We start from the raw sequence: 18119 nt of genomic DNA, 5'->3' as shown, positions 1-18119 counted from the left end.
CCCCTAACTGCTGGGGTCCAATAAAGTCTTTTAAAATGAGAAAAATCCTGTAATGTTTTCCTCAAAAAACGTAATTTCTTATCGACTGAACAAAGAAAGACATCAATATTTTGGATGACGTTGGGTGAGTAAATTATCTGTTTTTTTTTTTTTTAAAGAAAATTGAGTACCTAATTTGTCTTTTATTCAAATTAATTGATTCAAATTAATAATCTGGTGTTTTTTCAAGGTGCTAAGCCATTTCAGTGGGTGCTTGAGCCCCTGAGCTCGGCGCCTATAGGCCATAGTCTTTCACCTGAGCAAAACTTGTGTAAAAAATTGTGGCCTGATGCCCACAACCTGTTTGTAAGGCAGCTTTTGAAAAAGTGACTTTAAAAGTCTAAACAGTATTTTTTATTTGAATACATTTTCTTATTATAACCACAAATTAGCAACAATTAAAGTGCGCAAATGGCATTTTCAGTCTGAATTAAACATAGCAATTAATCCACAAGAAACTTTATTGTCAACAGATTTTGAAATCCTTATAAATGATCTACCACACTGGTTTTCTTGTTAACAGATCCACTGTTCAACCCAATGTGCCGACTTGAAGATACCTTCTATAGAAAATGAACAGGGAACACCTGCTCATGCTCTGCTAACCCTGTGCCTGTGGACCATAACTGACATTCGACAGCACATATAGCACAAACATCAGAAACAAGGAGAGTGCTGGGGCGGCCATTCTCTATAGGGCTCCTTGAGTCCATTGTAAAGCTACATTGTTGATTGGGCTCATAAGCCAAATCAAGCTGTCTACAGAGTACAGACTGTGTATTGAACAGCTGGTGTCACAATGACCTTTTATCACCTCTTCACTACTTTTACACAGCATCACATTGATGGGACCTGTAATTTCACAATGCCTCTTTTGAGAGGCAGTCACTGACACTGCAGTGAAAGAAAACAGGACCCAGAGGATGTGCTTTCTGAGACAATTAAAACAATTCAATCTTCTTCTTCTCCACACTGCAGTCACAGAGACTATCCTTACTAGTCACTGACACAGACAGAGCCAACCTAAAGTGAATCATCAGTTTGGCAAAGAGCTTCACATTTATAACGTAAAGTGAGTTTAGTCACATCAGGTGGCATATTACTTTGATGAAAATGAGGCAGTGAATTATAAAAGTGCAGTCGTATCTGGGTGTTGATAGGCCAGCTGTCGAAATAATACAATGATATTTTTCTCCATTAGGACTTCTTGAACCGCATAAAGAAGTTTGTCCAGTCATAGTGCTCCAGTGCACCTTGTGAAATATGATGCTTTTCCATTAGTGTGGTACCACGTGGCTCACTGTACATTGGCACGGTTGCATTACCATTGCAGATTAATGCTGCTTTAGAGTGGGTGGGATTGTAGACTTATCGTTACAGTTGTGTTGCCTCTATAAGCGTCACATCATCGTAAACACAATACAAACAAATGCACAACACGGGAGCAATGGAGCACATCGATAAAATGGTGTTCTTGATTCTCGGCATGTGGATGTTTTTCACCGATAAAAGGGAGTTTGGGAACTTGTAAAACAAAGCACAGATGACAAAATCACTTGGTTTGCTTGACGGCACATTATAGTAAGATAATCTTGCATTTAGCAATGACGCTGGTAGTGATGATTCTCTCTGACCAATCAGTGATCTTCAGAGTTTACACATCACGTTTTAGTAATAGTGACAAGCGTTTCAAGTATGCAACACATACTCAAAATGTGACGTCTGCATGTTACCCATCCTAGTGAGTAGTGAACGCATGTACTGCAAGTCATTAACACACATCTTTAATATTGACCGGAGCAGTGGGCAGCTATCCCAGTGCCAGGGGAGTAATTAGGGTAAGGTACCTTGCTCAAGGACACCACATTTGCAACTCACTGGCTGTGAGCCTCAAGGCAGCAACTCTTGGGTTACAGGCCCACTAGGCTTCAACTGCCCCAACTAGTATCAGTACAGCTCACTTGAAATGTCAACCGATATTGCACCAAAAAAGGTATCGGGTACCGGGTACTGTACACAGTGGAAAATCCCCCAATTTATGCAGTACTGAGCCATCCTATTCAATGGAAATGCACCAGTAGTGTCCCTGTAGCTCAATAGGTTGAACATTGTGTTAAAGCTTGAATACACTATAAGTCTGTTTGGAATAAAATCATCTGCCATGTGCATAAATGTACATAATTAAAGCCTACAGGCTACTAAAAAGGGAGGGGCAGGCAAGCCCTATATTGGCCCTGTCCCAAATGGTGCACTTCATGTGGACTTTCGGTCTCGTGGTCTTAAATTGCACGTTCTTGCTAAGTCTACGAGTCTGTAGGGTGTCCCATCTGTAATTTTTACGCTTTGAAGTGTGCTCATCAGCGCCTCCTTTGCACCCTTGATGCAGCAGGCTTTGCGCACTTCACCAACCCAGAAGTCCTTGCGAAAGGGCAATCAGACCAATCAGACGATGGAAGGGAGGAGTTCACACTGACAGGCAACTTCTCTACCTATTTCCGGTGTGATGCTCGAGTCTGTCCCAAAATACGACTCCGGTGCACCCACGTGGACTCGCATCAAGGGTCCCTAAAGTCTGGACTACGTGATCTCATCAAAGTGTGGACTCAGTGAGGACCTCAAGTCTGGAGTGTGCCATTTGGGACAGGGCCAACGTGGTCTGTCTACTGCATGTTCAGGAAATAAATGTCCAAAAAAATCTGTGAAAATATAACCTTGATAGCTTTAATATTGACTCAGTAAAGTCATGTCAAAGATTGAAATGAATGTGAAATCAATAATTGAAATCAAACTTTGATGCTCCTAATCTCATAATTAAATTTTAGCCTTTATGTCACAGACAAGATCTCAAATATTCACAGAAAAAATTGTGCTGCTCCACATCACACCCTTTTCATTTATCAAATTAAATATGCCCTCTTGTCTATATGCAGGTGAACATCCAAAACCATAGGTGAATCTGATTTCGAGTTTCACACATTACTGGGACATTGTCCTTAAAAGTCCTTGACATACATTACAGAGAGCAAATCAGATTTTAGGCTTAGCGTTACAACTTGGGGGGGAACCTTATACCACCTCACCAAATCAAATTTTAACTACATCACAACATATTTGACCAACCAGCTTCAGATTCTGATCCATCACCCATCCCACAAAAACAAAATTTTGCTACACCGTTTATCTGTTACAAAGATACCTACTGCTGCACAGACTGAAAGCACACTGTTTATCCTCAGATTCCCTCTCACAGTCTCACATTCTCACTCTCCTCTAAGGTTGTGGGTATATCCTCACTGATGCTTATCTGGAAACCGACAAGCAAATGACAGACCGTCAAAGAACTTAACATACCTTAATCCTCAGCGGGGCTGCTGGGTGAGGTGTGACTGTTGGTTGACTTTAGGAGCAAAGGGACATCACAGATTCATTGACTTGCGTGTGCTTGTGCATGTGTGTATATGTGCGCAAACCCACACAAAAGCCAGAAACAACCAAATGTGATATCACAAAGTCAGCTGTGACTTTTTCCTCCAGGGGCACGATACCAACGAACCGTATGAGTATGTACTCGAGGGAGAAAGAGTGAGAGAATATGCGAATTCTCTATAAGCCCAGTGTTTGTTGCACAACACACTGTAAAACAAGTTTCTTCCGAAGTGTTTTAAAGCAATCCGAAAGATTCTGCGTCTCTCTGAGACTGCTGCGGCGGGTCCTCCCTACTTCCCTCTACCCTGCCATCCGGAAAATCAGACAGGGAGATCACAAAGGAAAGAGGATTAAGAGTGGGCAGCCTCGTGGTTTGGATCTATTGTAAGTATGTGTGTTTTGCCTAGGCTTGTGAGGATTTCCTGTAACAGTCTTCCAGGGAAGCGACACGCATTGCAGTATAATCTCCTACTGCATGAAACAAACTTTATGGGAACAAACTGTTTGGGAGACATACAGTTGCTCTATTCCAAAATCTAGTGAGAGGCAGCCAATTTTTGGTTGAGCAGGTATTTGCAAAGTAGGCAATGCCAGAAGGTATTGAAGCGAGAAATCTAAGATGGCGGATGAAGCAAAAGAAATTTTCATTTGTAAAAGTACTTTGTATTCATTCAAAACCAGAAAGTATTAATAAAAAAGCTAAATTCAATTAAATATTGATTGTTTTACACTATATTTGTGTGCTTTATATATTTTATGCTTATTGGGGCATCAGAATGTACCCTTCTTTGGGGCTTACAGGTTTATATTCAGCCCTCTCAAATGCTATTTGTGTGCTGTAGATTATTACAATTCAATTATCTACTTATGAGCTTCCATATCTATTAGGATGTAACCCTAAAAAGCAGCTGCATATATAAGCAACAGGCTTAAAGGCAGCTCACAAGGTCTCTTCTTACAGTATATACAGTTTATTGAACTGGACAAAATCACTAAATACATAATTGAAACAGTGCTTTGGTCAATATAGTCTGCACTTTTCTGAGGACAGTTAAGTGTGATTAGGTCTGCAGGTGGCAGATACAGGCAAACAAGTCTTGATAAATGACCTTTCAACAGAGGACAGAGACTGATCTGAATTCGTAGTGGTTCTGTTTATTCAATCATTCCTCTGAAGGCTGGCTGGCATCCTGTCCTTTATACTTACATCTTAACTCTTTATCTGTCCCACTTACTCCCCCTTTACTTTGCGTATCTATTTGACCTCAGATGTCCTCTTGTGTACTATACTAAGGCCCTCACCTTTAGACGAACAAAAATATTTGCCCTTGATAATTTTACAACAACACAGTGGCATGCTGGACGCTACCAATATTACTTGCGCCGCTGCGCAGATTAATTGGCGTATGACATCAAAGTTGCGAAACACAACTGGCAGTATGGCTTTCTGAATCACTCTCACAATATTTTCATGTCATACACTTGTTTTTGCAACGTTGTATGAAGTTAAACACATCAACGATTTCTACAGCAGTTAGAGCGAAAACACGAGGATAACACAGTCATGACAACACTGACAGGTTTAAATTGTGCATTTCTCTATATTCCAGCATTGTTGGAAACATTTAATACAACAAAATATATAACACTGTGCTAGTGATTTTTGGAAAATTGTATGTAAAGATCTTACATATTGTGCCTTTTATTGTGTCGTCTGGATTTCAAAATCACAATGCAAAAGCCCTCATAATGGGAAGCAGTGCATTGTGATGTCACAGAACGCCCACAGCAGGACAGTAACTGAACATTTAGGATCTATTGATGCCACCCCAGAGAGAATGTCAGCTTCCACAAAGGCATAGATAGGGGATGCGGCAGTGTAATGGTGGCTTATTCATCAAAGGATGAGAAGAGAAAGAGAGACCTTTAAGGCTGAACCCTAATCTTTGTGTATAGTATAGATACATACATAAAGGCAATGCTAGACCCTATTTATGATGGACTCAGCGTTTTTCTTTCATCTCAGTTCCCCTGAAAATCTGTAATTTTGTCTCCTTTTATGCTCACGGCAAACGGCAGCTGCAAAATGTATGATTGCATTTATGATTTGCATTCCTTCTCTGAATCCTCGTCTGAGAAAGTTTGTTGTTAAAGTTCAGCGGCAGACCCATTGGTCTATGCGACGCACCGTGGCTCTTTTATTAAGGGTCTGTGCCCCCGCACACAGCTCTCAGACACGTACATCCTCCAATTCCCCCTCTCTCATCCACTGCCCACTGTCTGCTAAACTGAAAACATGAAATAAAACGTAAAAAAATATACATGCGAAATGTGGTATAACCTTTTTTTTTAAATTACATATAAATTCACAAGTCATATTTCAAGGACGGAAGAAGCTGTGGATGGGATTGTAAAGGGATATGAGTGTGAAACAGGTAATGAGGTAGAAGGGGAGAAGGACTGACCTGAATCTAACCTAAAGCCCTTGGATGAGAGGATGGATGTTTGTACATATCACACCTCTTGTAGTAGTCTGAGATGGATTTTAAATCCTCAGTCTGACAGACATATCTACAAGGTTTCTCAATGTCACAGGAAGGGATACAGTTTGATCAGAGAGGCACTTAGATTGCCTTAAACTGAATGTTTTTACTCTTTAACACAATGCGCACACACACACACAGAAATCAATGACCTTTAAACTGACAACAGACCCAAAATTTTCAAAATACTAAGCGTACTCAATATTATTTCAGTTGTCAGTGGCCTTTAAAACTGGATCAGATTGCTACACATGCAGTGTGGGACAGGAACTCTTTCATTTCACTGCCCTTTGCCTAGTCGCACTTTAAAGAAGCTTGTTTTTGGAAAGTCTGTGGATGGCTGAATACTGTAGCAATGCACAATAAAAGCAATGAGCCTACCTAACCCTGTTCTACGCTGCATAACTTTATGGGTATTGAAAATGTTCTGCTTCGTAAATTAAATATGCTTGCAAATTTACGACTACTAAGACATTAAACAGTTGCAGCTGTAACACATAGGCTTTACCGTGTATGTAAAATATCATCTGTCACTGCACTATTCTATAAAAGAGAATAGCGCAAGTTACATACAACAGCAAGATAACAAAAAACTTTAAAGTACCTCTGTAGTCAATAATTTAATGGAAATGTTTTGTTTGTATGATGATAATTTCTTTATGCTTAGCCTCTTTTAGTAAACGCAAATCTATGAATATGCAAATTATTTCCCACCTTTACTTAATCACACCATCTTGGACCATACATATGAATATGCAAATTAGACCCCGTCTCCACTCAATCGCACAAGCTCACACCATTGATGTATTTGTACACAGATGCTACATTCCGCAGCTACAGACAAGTAGCTGCTAAGCCCGGTTTCACAATGCATATGTGAGTTGCGTGTTTGCTGCGCATATTTTTAGTGCTGATGTTAACAGGTTAGAGCATTTCCGTCGCAGAAGTAGATTTGAAGCAAAAGTGCTGTAATCGTTTCAGAGTCTATGCAGCAATCGTAATCGAGTCTATGCAGCATCCATACTAGGTATGTCTATGGCTTGAACTACCTGATCCAGGTTGATGTGATTGGTTACATGTTTGTGACAAAAGGCGATCAGGGCGATTTCAGGACTTCAAGGTTTTAAGACTTGTGCAATGGAGGCAACAGAATAGTGTTGGGTCAGTGTAGGGAATGAAAATGATTGTGTGTGCCCTTATTTGCAGGAATATTTCCAGGAAATATTTTATTGTCATGCAATACCCGAGCAATAACACTAAAAAAAAAAAAAAAAACAGAATCTACAGCTAAAAGATCAGATGGTAGAAAAAACTTCCCCAATCATAACCCCATCTGTTTTCATTTATTTTGCACCCTCAATATGGCGCACAAGCAACCATCACATAGTCTGCAAAGGAAAGAATCAATCATCCATGAAACTCTGCAGGCCGTTCAGAAATGAGAGGAATAATAATTTGAATATAACACACATGAGTAAAAACATCATATCTGGAAGCATGTAAGCAGGACACTTTGGGGGGATGTTGTGGTACCTTGTTAAATTCAGCCCTGGGGTCCATGCTTATTAATCCTTCTGTTGATTTTACGGCGAATCCTACTTGCTTATGTATTGAAGAGACATGCTTTCTGTTTGTCGAATCAATTTACAACTGACACACAAATCAATGAGATTACGTGTTTGTGTGTTCTGTAAATGGTGACACAGTGAACAATGCAACAGACCTTTTGGGTCATGCTTCTATGACTTCCAGGTGACAGCTGATGATTTATACAACAGGCTATTGGAATTCAAGCTCCACACATTTCATACACACAGTATAGAGTCCAAAGCTCTGTGTGTTTTTCCATAACCCTCCCATGTTAGACACAGACAGAATGCATATGAGAAATTGCTGTTGACACCAGCTAAAGTATTTCCAGTAAATACTATGGAAAAAATGTGAGGAACACATTGGGATTTTTTTACTTTTGAAAAAAGAAGACATTCAAATAGAACACCGAAATAAAATTGAGATTAACTTTCGAAAAATATAGACAAGACCATTGTTTAGTTGTAGGTGCCTTGCTTGTTTGGAAATTAAACTAAACAGGCACAAATTAATAATGTCCATGTGTAGCAGCTGGACTAAAGTTTCAAACATACTTTTGAGCAAAAAAGATTATTTATCTATTCAAAGTTTACAAATACTAAATAGCCAAGTGTCTGCTGCCCAGCTGAAAAGAACTCGAAAACTGGGACAGGCTGGATCGTGCAGGCTGGAGAAGGGTCTTTCTGGTTGCCAAAAAACTCTAAAGGCTGAAGTATGGTTAACTTTTAATGCGTAAGGGAGGGTCCGTGTACAGTACACGACGCAATTTCATCATCAGAGGAGTGCGCGTGTGTACATTGTATGTGTAGGTCATGCATTCGCATATAGGAGAGAGTAGTATGTAGCCCATGAGATGCATTGCATTATGGCGCAATGCACATGCATCGAACGTCTGTGTACACGTATGAGTCAAATAAACTATAATTTGCAAAGCTGTGCTTTCGACAAAACAGACTATACTCCGGCTTTACTGGTAAGACCACATAGGAAGCCTGTGTAAACACCATACTGGTGACCTGCAATGTGTTTTTAACAGGTGTTAGTCCTTCAGAAGTCTCACATTTGTAAGTCTAGTATAATGGACAGATTATACCAATTCAGTGTGAGAGTGTATAATGGGCTACATCAAAGCCACAAAGGACTATTTCCATACATTAGCCATCATTTTTATTCAATATGCTTTGCATTGTAAGTTGTTGTGGATAAAAGTATCTACTACAGTATATAAGCAAATGTAAATGGGTATCTACTTCCTTATTCTATTGATTTTGTCTTGTGTATACAGATGCAAATTTGCAAATACACACAATGTTATCCTTTAATGTATTTTTAAGCTGGGAGGACTTGTTTTACAACTAGACTGCAGCATGTTTTAAAAGCAGACACCTCGCTCAGAACTGTCAAAGCCATTTGTGACATTTAATAGAACGGTTCCTTAAGACCAGAGAAGATGAAGAGGCATCCAAGCATTGCCTCGTTTCAGGGACATGGTCACGCACCCTGCACATGTCCACTGACACATTGGGATACGTGGGTCCGAATATCCAGCCTGGTCTAACCGTTAATACGTAGTAATTAGGGATGTCAAACTATGCATTTTCCCATATTCGATGATCATTTAAAAAACTTAAAACATTTACAAATCTTTTATAACATAAAGATTGCTGTTGAATTTACCTTTAACCATTTCAACGATACTGTTACCACCCTAACCCTACCCCAAACCTTACCCTAAACCCAAACCCTTTTTATACAAAACTGTAAAAATACATAATGTATTCTATTTATATTCAGCAATGTAATGGAAAGAACTATGTAGGGACATTTTTGTAACAATAATAACAATATAGCATTTTTAAAAGATTTGAGCCGCTAATACAGTCCTACCTAAAAGAGTTTCAAGATCCAATAAGCATTTGATTTTACTGCTGTAAAGCAATGTGTGGTAAAGCTTATTGAGGCGCGGTATTTGAATTCAAATTCATAACGAATGTGAGATTTGACGATTACAGTCGCTGGTGAGAACTGGAATCAAGATCGCAGGATAAAGGGCTGAATTTGGATCTGTTCCTCGCAGACGTGAATCACAGCAAATAATTAAAATAAATAATAATAATAATACATTTTTTGTGAATTTATGTTTTGTTTTGATATAATTATTGTTGCATAGGAGAAGACTGCATAGAAGAAAACGCGTTTTGTGTGTCATGGCAAACTTAAGTAAATATTACAAAATGGTTAAGTGATTACAGAAATGTTATTCATTTTAAGGTTTCAAAGTGTAGTCTTGTTTTATATTGTGATATTCTCTGAAAGTCATGAACATTTCATTAGGTAATTAAGTAAACTAAAAAAAAACAATAAGTAAACAATAAATAAATAAATAAATAAGTCAGAAAATACGCCTGAAAACATGTCATTGATATGAATAAGAAATGCCAAAAGCCGCTATTCATTTTAAATCTCCATGTTTTAAAACTGCAATACGTAAATACGTATTAGTCCATTAGATACGTTGATGTTATGCGTTTATTGGGCGTTTTCAAACAGGGTACGCGGCAACTGCAAGTGTTTAGTTCTTTTTCAATATGAGACGTGCGGAAAGCGGCAAAACGGGGGGCGGTTACAGACCCTTACGAAAATTAACCACGATTTTACTATGGTAAAAGTGTAGTAACCATGGTTTTTTGGTGTATTGATTACTAGTAACCATGGTTTAACTATAGTTTTAACTGTAGTAAAACCATGGTTAATTTTCGTAAAGGGAAGTGAACGCATTGCTCGTGCACCCAAAATCCTATTCCTTTAACGGACACGGCTCTTCATGGCAGGCGCCATTGAAGATAAACAGACTGGCACTAAATGCTGCACAGACCGCTTCCACTACATGAGAAAAGCTGTAGCCTCGCCGTGATTTTGTCGCTTGCCGCGTACCGTGTGAAACGTCCATAAGTGTGTATGAAAACGTAAGTAAATCAACATGTGGTACAACTAAACTTTACATAAAAATACAGTACACACGTATTCTCGTGAGATCACGTTGGAATATCTGCTTTCTTTACAGCACTACAGTTTTCTGTTTAAGAGCTTTAATGTGCTACTCTTTACAAGAGCTAAAGCTGTAAATATATACAAATCAACACTTCTAAGCTTCTGCTAATGGGGACTGGGCATTATTTGATACGGTTCAGGCTATTTTGCTGATGTAGAGTACATCAGCGAACTGAATTGAGAAAAAAGGGCACTTTGTTCAATTTGAATATATGTTAATGAGAGTATACAGTACACCAGGCCAATACTGAATTGTGCTTTCCAAGCCAAAGTTCTGATCCAAACTGCTGACACCAGTCTTAAAGTTAAAAAGTGGAACAACTGGAAACAGGCTGCAGAGATGAAAAGGGGTCTCCACAGATATGTCACAAGATCACCTTACTTGCCAAGCCAAGTGAGAGGAAAGATGAGAGAAGGATTGACAGTAGCAAAAACATCTCTACACTCTCAAGTACTGAAGAGGAATAGGTCTAGTATTATATTTTTCCCACTCCGGTCAGTCAATCGCCTTTCAGATGAAAGTCTTTGTTACACAGAAAGTGTGAACTTTTCTCTACTCTTTGAGCACAAGCCATATGAAGCAAACTATTCATGTTTGTAAAATGAATAGTGTTTTTATAGAAATAATAAACTTTAAAAAATCAAAAGTGAGTGACAAGCGAATGCCCTATCTGGATATCACAGTGCCCTTTTGTGTGATTTGTCCTGGCACTGATGTTGCCCAGGAAAGATATATGACATATGGATTCTCACCTGTATTCTGACCCCTCAGAAAGACTAACTCGGGGTGATAAGGCCAGAGAAACACCCCCACATTGTGTCAAAGGATCTGGGATGTCTTTAGTCCCTAGAGAGCAGCAGCGTGACAGGGAGGATGTTTCTGAAGCTTGTCTCGGGTGCCATAATCCTTGGACATGGTTAACAGAAAACACCATGACAAGATCAGATGAGACCGGGAATGTGGAGAGGATAGAGGGGAAAAGTAGAGAAAATGGCAGATAGAGAGAAAAGGATTTTTCTTCGGTGACTGCACGTGACGCCTTTCCAACACCAGCTGTATGTATTTTGTCATACAGCACGTGTCTGTCCGATCAGACATGTTTGACTAGGATTAGGTTCTAGACCAAGAAATTAAAAAAGATAGCATTTCAAAGCTGGTGAAATTCCAGAATGCAATGTAGAAATTACTGTCAGGAAAATCAGGCGGATCAGGCTTAAGATTATAGATGTTCTTTACCCCACTGTCTATGTGCTCAAGTTGTTAGCAAAAACAAACACATAAAAAAAGTGTCAACAAACAACAAAAGCCACATTAACAAATGTTAATATCTAGCAAAATAGCAAAAGCAATGTCCCCACAAACTCTATGGGGTTTCATTCAATTTTGGTTGGAAAGCCCTTCCCACTGGGTACAATCAGTTCTGATAGAACATTGACTAAACACAGACGCAGGCCCCACTGACAGACCCTAATGCCAATTCATATTTATGAGAGAAACCCCGCAGAGAATCAGAACATTAAACATAAAACCAATGCGCGCACCAGAACACACTCCAGCACCAGCCTCACATCATCAATTTCTCTCCAGGGTTTTCACTCTAGATCAGTTGTTATCCTTAATAGTTTACCCGTCAAGATCAAAAAGTTGATTCAAGATCAGCTAGGATGTAATATATAGCCTACTGAGACTATATATATATATATAGTATACGTTGAAATCTAACCCAGGGGAATAATATACTTTTTAAATAGGAAATAATATTTTTCCTTTGAGCCGCCTTTGTGTGTGTGTGTGTCTGTGTGTGTGTGTGTGTGTGTGTGTGTGTGTGTGTGTGTTGTTAGCAGAGAGAGAGAGAGAGAGAGAGAGAGAGAGAGAGAGAGAGAGAGAGAGAGAGAGAGAGAGAGAGAGAGAGAGAGAGAGCGCATGCAAGCATATGATTATGTGTTGCTATTGTTTAAAACATCAGCTTGCAGTGGTACAATGAAATCAGGGCTTAACATAGCATCGCTTTAATGGGCTAATGAAAAGAAAAAGAATTCTATAGCTAAAATCCTGCATCAACAGGACGCACACACACGCCTTCCTCTACTACAATGGGATGATGTTTCAATCAATTTAATCCTCAACCAGCAGACAAAAATGTCTGGAAAGATGTTTGCTGGGTGCTCATTTCAATAACAGACTGAATAATTCAATGCCATTCAATCACTTTTGTAGTAATTTCAGTCTTGATCAAGACTATGTGTTACACGATTACGCGTCTTCGGATGATGTCAGTCGTATTGCGTCATCTTATCTTATTGCAATGTCCACTTTTCGAACCTGATGTCCTCTACCTTTCTCTCAGGTGCGCGCCTCTCCATGTCTCCTGTTACGCATTACACTGATTATCTTTCATTTAGGAAAGGAATCTTAGAGAGCGCGTCGCAAAATGTCACCATATAAAATACGAGATTGAAACACACGAGTCATAAATTCAGAGCTTACAAATGATGTTCAAAATGATCCCACTCAAATGATCACAAACCATGAAAAAATTATTACTTTTAATCATAACTGCTCATATAGTGAAAAATGACCGATTAGATCCTCGTTTCGCCTCTAAATATTGACTGAACGACCGTGTAAAACTATACTGCTTATCAAACACGCAGTTGTTCGAGAAACAGAATTCATTTTACATTTGTCGCTGAATTAACAGTGACGAGTGCCTTGTTTAAGGTCATGACACTATTTCATGCAAATGTTAAACTTAATGAGTTAATATTACTTGATTAATAAGATGCGTAATGGATGTAAGTGATGCGCAGACGGTAGATTAAAAAGTTCAGTAATATCTCATAACGCAAATAAGTATACCTGGTCAATCTTTCAACTAAAAACAAAAGAATCCTCAATTGTAATTATTTTGAGTAAAAGAGCATTCATACAATTCCCAATGTGCATTATATATCATAGGCACATGATAACTAACTACTAGTCGCCAAATAGAGCTCAAGTTTTTATTCATTCTGTTTTTAAAAAAAATAAGAAAGTGTATATCTTTTGTCAACCATTCTTCAACTCTGACCTGTTTGCAAATATAACTTACTCTAAAGGATAGCACAGCCTGACTTTAATTTACTTTTTTATGGATGAGTCACCGACCACACAAAATACGCATGAGGAAAGATACCAAAATCCGTTCCAAAACGCTGGAGCGCGTAGTCCCAAAATGATATAATATAAAGATATAAGCTGGCAAAAAGATACATGTTATCCTATAGCGAATTATAGAAGCACAGCCACAAGTGTTTTATCGCACGTGTAACAATGGTAAATGTAACTCACCCATTAAGAAAGTGTCTTTCTTCCCTCACCTGGCGTTCGGGGCATTCTCGGGCTTGTCACTCGGGATTTTTTTTGTCTTTCAGTTTCATTGATCACGAATTCCTCAAGAACGCGAGCCAGTGGCAGGACGAGGATCGCGCGCATTCACACTGAAGCGCAGGGAGAGCGCGCGCGCGTCGTTCACTGGCTGCATCCCGCCGCATACCAAATAACGCGCGCAGATCCGCCGACTGTCTGCTATGCAGCTGTGCTCTGGCGCACGGCCACGGATTGCGAGGGTGGTGGCTAGCCAGCTTGTATACCTTAAGGGCTGGACTGGACAGTCTTAATTACTCGAAATATGCAATGATTGAACCATTAATGTTTTTTAATCATCCAAAAGATTTAAATGTGGGCACAATCATTTCAATATTTATATTATTATTAAGTTAAACTGCAGTTGATACATCGAAATTCTCCTTTTTTGTCCATTTTTAAATGGCACTAAAACTACTTAATATTCATCAGCAAATGGATCAAACTCACAAACGTGCCCAGGTCACATTTCACTAAGAATTCAAAATAAGTAATCATTTTTCAAAATATATATGTATTTTTATTACATACCAATATTTTGTGAGTGCAGCATGACCTTGACATGTTTACAAAAATTCACCCTTGACTTCAGTGTGCCTTAGGACCTCTTGTGTACGATAAGATCTAGTATCTTACCGTGAATGACAAATCGTACCTAACAAAACACATGGTCAAAGAGCCAATTATGAAGAACTGCATGATGCTGTGCGGAGCGGAATACGATTAGATGAGAGTTGAGCAGTTGAGCGTTTTGGCACCAGCCTAGTGCTGAGTGCAGCGTGTTAAATTATACAGACCCGGCATGGCTCCTACAAATGGCTTCGCTTTGCCTCTGACATATCATTTGTGACAACAGCAGGGACCTAAGCTTCACCCTAAAGCCATGCTAGGACAGATCGAATGAAGACGTAGAGTCCAAATGAACTCCACCGAGGTTCGAGGATTAGGGCAACAAAATAGCAGGTTTATGATATGAAATAAGTTAATGGGATTTAAAGGTCACTTCCATCCAGCTCAAATGTTTCAAGAAGCTCATAATCATAAAAGCTGACACTCGTTATTTGGGATACTTGTAGGCTGGAGAAAACTGAAATTGCCATATGGATGCAATGCAAAAATTCACAACCATAGGCTTCGGTAAGTTCAGCTCTGGGTTACACACTCTATCATCACTTCCTATGTGTGAACTTTATGCAAGGTGATGAGCACATACCCATGGAGATGAGTATAAAATCATTTCTCTTGCCCAGGCACACACACACACGCGCACACTCACATACAAATCGTAATCAAAATGGCTGAAATGTAATCTTGCCTCTCTCTCTCTCTCTCTCTCTCTCTCTCTCTCTCATACCTTAGCCAGCAGACTGGATCATTAGACTACTCAACAATGACGAGGAAGATTTGAAGCAAATTTGTCTCATTTTCAGAAAAGCTACTTTTGAAGAATGTCAAATGATTCCCCCTGCCTTTTCACACGAGCATGCACTCTCGCACACATGCATGAACACACATACTGTATATATATAACCGTGACTTACAGTGAGAATAGAGAATGTGTCAAGGTAAAGTATTAATAGCCACATAATATGCACATCTGTAAGTGTATCATCTGTACAGAGTATACATTAATTTTTCTGTGCAGTCCTTCTACCAATCTCTACCAATACATTCATGTAAACAAACAAAACTTCACGCATAATGGCACCACATTGCTCACCCTGAGGAAATGTAAAGATGGCAAAAATTGTGAAAGATGAGGGAAAATAGTCTGTATAAAACTTTTTTTGAACACCAAGGTTTGAACAGCCTCTCTTGTGGACACCTTATGCTATGATTTCAGCTTGTTCCATTTACAACTGCTGGTAAACCCCATGGCCTTATTATACAAATAACCCAAAACAAATACTGTCAAAATGCTGGAAAGCCAGGAAAAAATTGCAGAGGTGAGAAATCAGTTTACGTAGAAAAGGAAAACAGAAGGTGCTCTTATAATGAGTTGTCTTAGAATAAAGGCGACAAGTAATTGAGCACCATTTCTTTGCCATTATCCTTTCTGCGTCTTCATGCCATAACAAATTATGCTGTCGCAGTTAAACATTTGCATCTCAGAAATACATCCTTAGATGTCACACTTCAATGGAATATATTCTTAAGCTAATACACATGTTAAATAAGTTAAGAAGCGTGATCTTCTGTAAAGACAATAATGTTTTTTCACTTTTTGACAGTGCATTGTTTGTCTACAAAAACCTGAACTTGTTTGAACTTGAGCTTTATACTCAGCTATGAGTATATGGCTTAGAGGAATTGATTTCTTTAATGCAGATCTGGGCTTACTTTTTCAGGGATGATTAAATATTAAGAGCCAGGTTATCAGAACTGATTCTTGACAGGGAGGCAACCCTGCCCCCAGGGTCCAGGCTTTTTTCTCATCACAGCAGAAAAACCTTATACTATATATAAGTCCCACTGACCTCCAACCCCATCTTCATGCACAACTGAATACACTACAAAAGGCAAAGCACAAACCCAACCTCATTTAATGGTCTCCTTATTGATCTCCCGGCGTGTTTGCCCAGCTTCAGCACCATGTAGCGCTTAGAATGATTTGTGCTCTGGAGAAGCTTCTTGTTTCTTGCAACTTCTTAATTGGCAAGTAAAATGCCCAGGGATGAGCCCCTCCTCCCTCCCTCTCTCTCTTTCTCTCTTGAGTGACAGTGCATATTCTCTCTCTTTCCAGACCCTAAACCCCTTCCCTTATCCCACCCCTGTTATATCACATGCAAATATCTCCCACAAGAGAATAGAACTGGTTGTGCTTAAGCTCTCAGAATGTTTCAAACACATGCAGTGTAATCATAATTTCTGAAACACAGTTTAAACTCAACATACTGTGTGACACTTGAGCATTGTGATGGCATCCTTGTGTTTCCACAGTGTTGGTTGTGGCTGAAACTGAAAGATTGCATGCAAATGATTTAAACTTGTTATTCCAGGTAAAACATTACATACATTTTCCTATAAAGAAATGTTACAAGCGAAACTTTGACAAATTATCAATCTTTCATTTTATAACACTTTACATATTTTGCAAAACTAGACTAGAGGGTGTAATTGATAAGGAATAAAGGGATAAGAAAAGGTATAGCTGAAGTCTCTGAGTTGGATGCTAAAATGCTTAAACTTGTTAGTAAGTTGGAAAAACAGGGACCTTAATGAAGTTTAAAGCCCCCCTAACCTAAAAAATGCCCTTTTAATGTGTTTCTAGCAGAAAGTGAGTCGCCAGTGTGTGTGCAGAAACATCTTGTTATTATACAAATCCATCTAGGCTTCTTTGTGCAATCTCCTTTAAACGGCAACAGTCACACAATAAGACCGACAGAAAATTAAAAGTTGCGATATTCTAGGTAGATATGTCTAGGAACTATACTCTCATTCTGTCGTAATAATCAAGGACTTTGCTGGTGTAACATGGCTGCAGGAGGCACAAAGATATTACACAGTGCCCGAAAATAGTTCCCTTAGTTACTTTCAATAGCAGGGGACTATTTTTGGGCACTTCATAATATCAGAAGAGACTACAGAAGAGTCAAGTATTAAATAGGAAAAATATGGAAACTTATTGGTTATGTTTGAGTAGATGCTAATGGTCTAATTCAATGAATTATGCTAAGCTATGCTAAAAGTGGTACCGCCAGACCCAGAGATAGACTGAATTGATTCCAAAACAGTAAAAATCTAATGTTTAACTCTAGGGAAGCTGGAATAAGAACATATTTAAAAAAAAGTGGAGTGTCCCTTTAAACACAGACAAGTTTTTCATTGCAGACACAAATGGCCATGTTCAACATTGTATGATGAAAGACCTGTGGTGTATTTTGTGCTGAAACGTTACAGACACATTCTGGGGATACCAGAGACAATTTTTATATGGCTGAAAACACCTAGGTCAGGGGGCCTTTAAAACAAAAGAATGGTGATTTTTTTGACAGTGGGTCACATATCGTTTTATATTGAGATATATAGGCAATTTAAAAAACAATATTTTACATACTTCACTG

At 39.0% G+C, this 18119-nt stretch overlaps 1 protein-coding gene across 1 annotated transcript in view; it reads right to left on the bottom strand.

Annotated features, from left to right (window-relative positions):
- htr2cl1 (5-hydroxytryptamine (serotonin) receptor 2C, G protein-coupled-like 1) overlaps positions 1-14190 on the bottom strand; it is a 149709-nt gene extending 135519 nt beyond the window's left edge. The window contains exon 1 of the mRNA XM_065248661.1: positions 13981-14190. The gene's annotated coding sequence lies outside the window, so the exon portion shown is untranslated. The remainder of the gene's footprint in view (positions 1-13980) is intronic.
- Between the last annotated feature and the right edge of the window lie 3929 nt (positions 14191-18119).

This window comes from Paramisgurnus dabryanus, chromosome 2 (genome assembly GCF_030506205.2).
Source record: "Paramisgurnus dabryanus chromosome 2, PD_genome_1.1, whole genome shotgun sequence".
Lineage (NCBI taxonomy): Eukaryota > Metazoa > Chordata > Actinopteri > Cypriniformes > Cobitidae > Paramisgurnus > Paramisgurnus dabryanus.
Note: the sequence above shows the minus strand (reverse complement) of the source record. Positions and strands in the feature narration are given on the sequence as shown.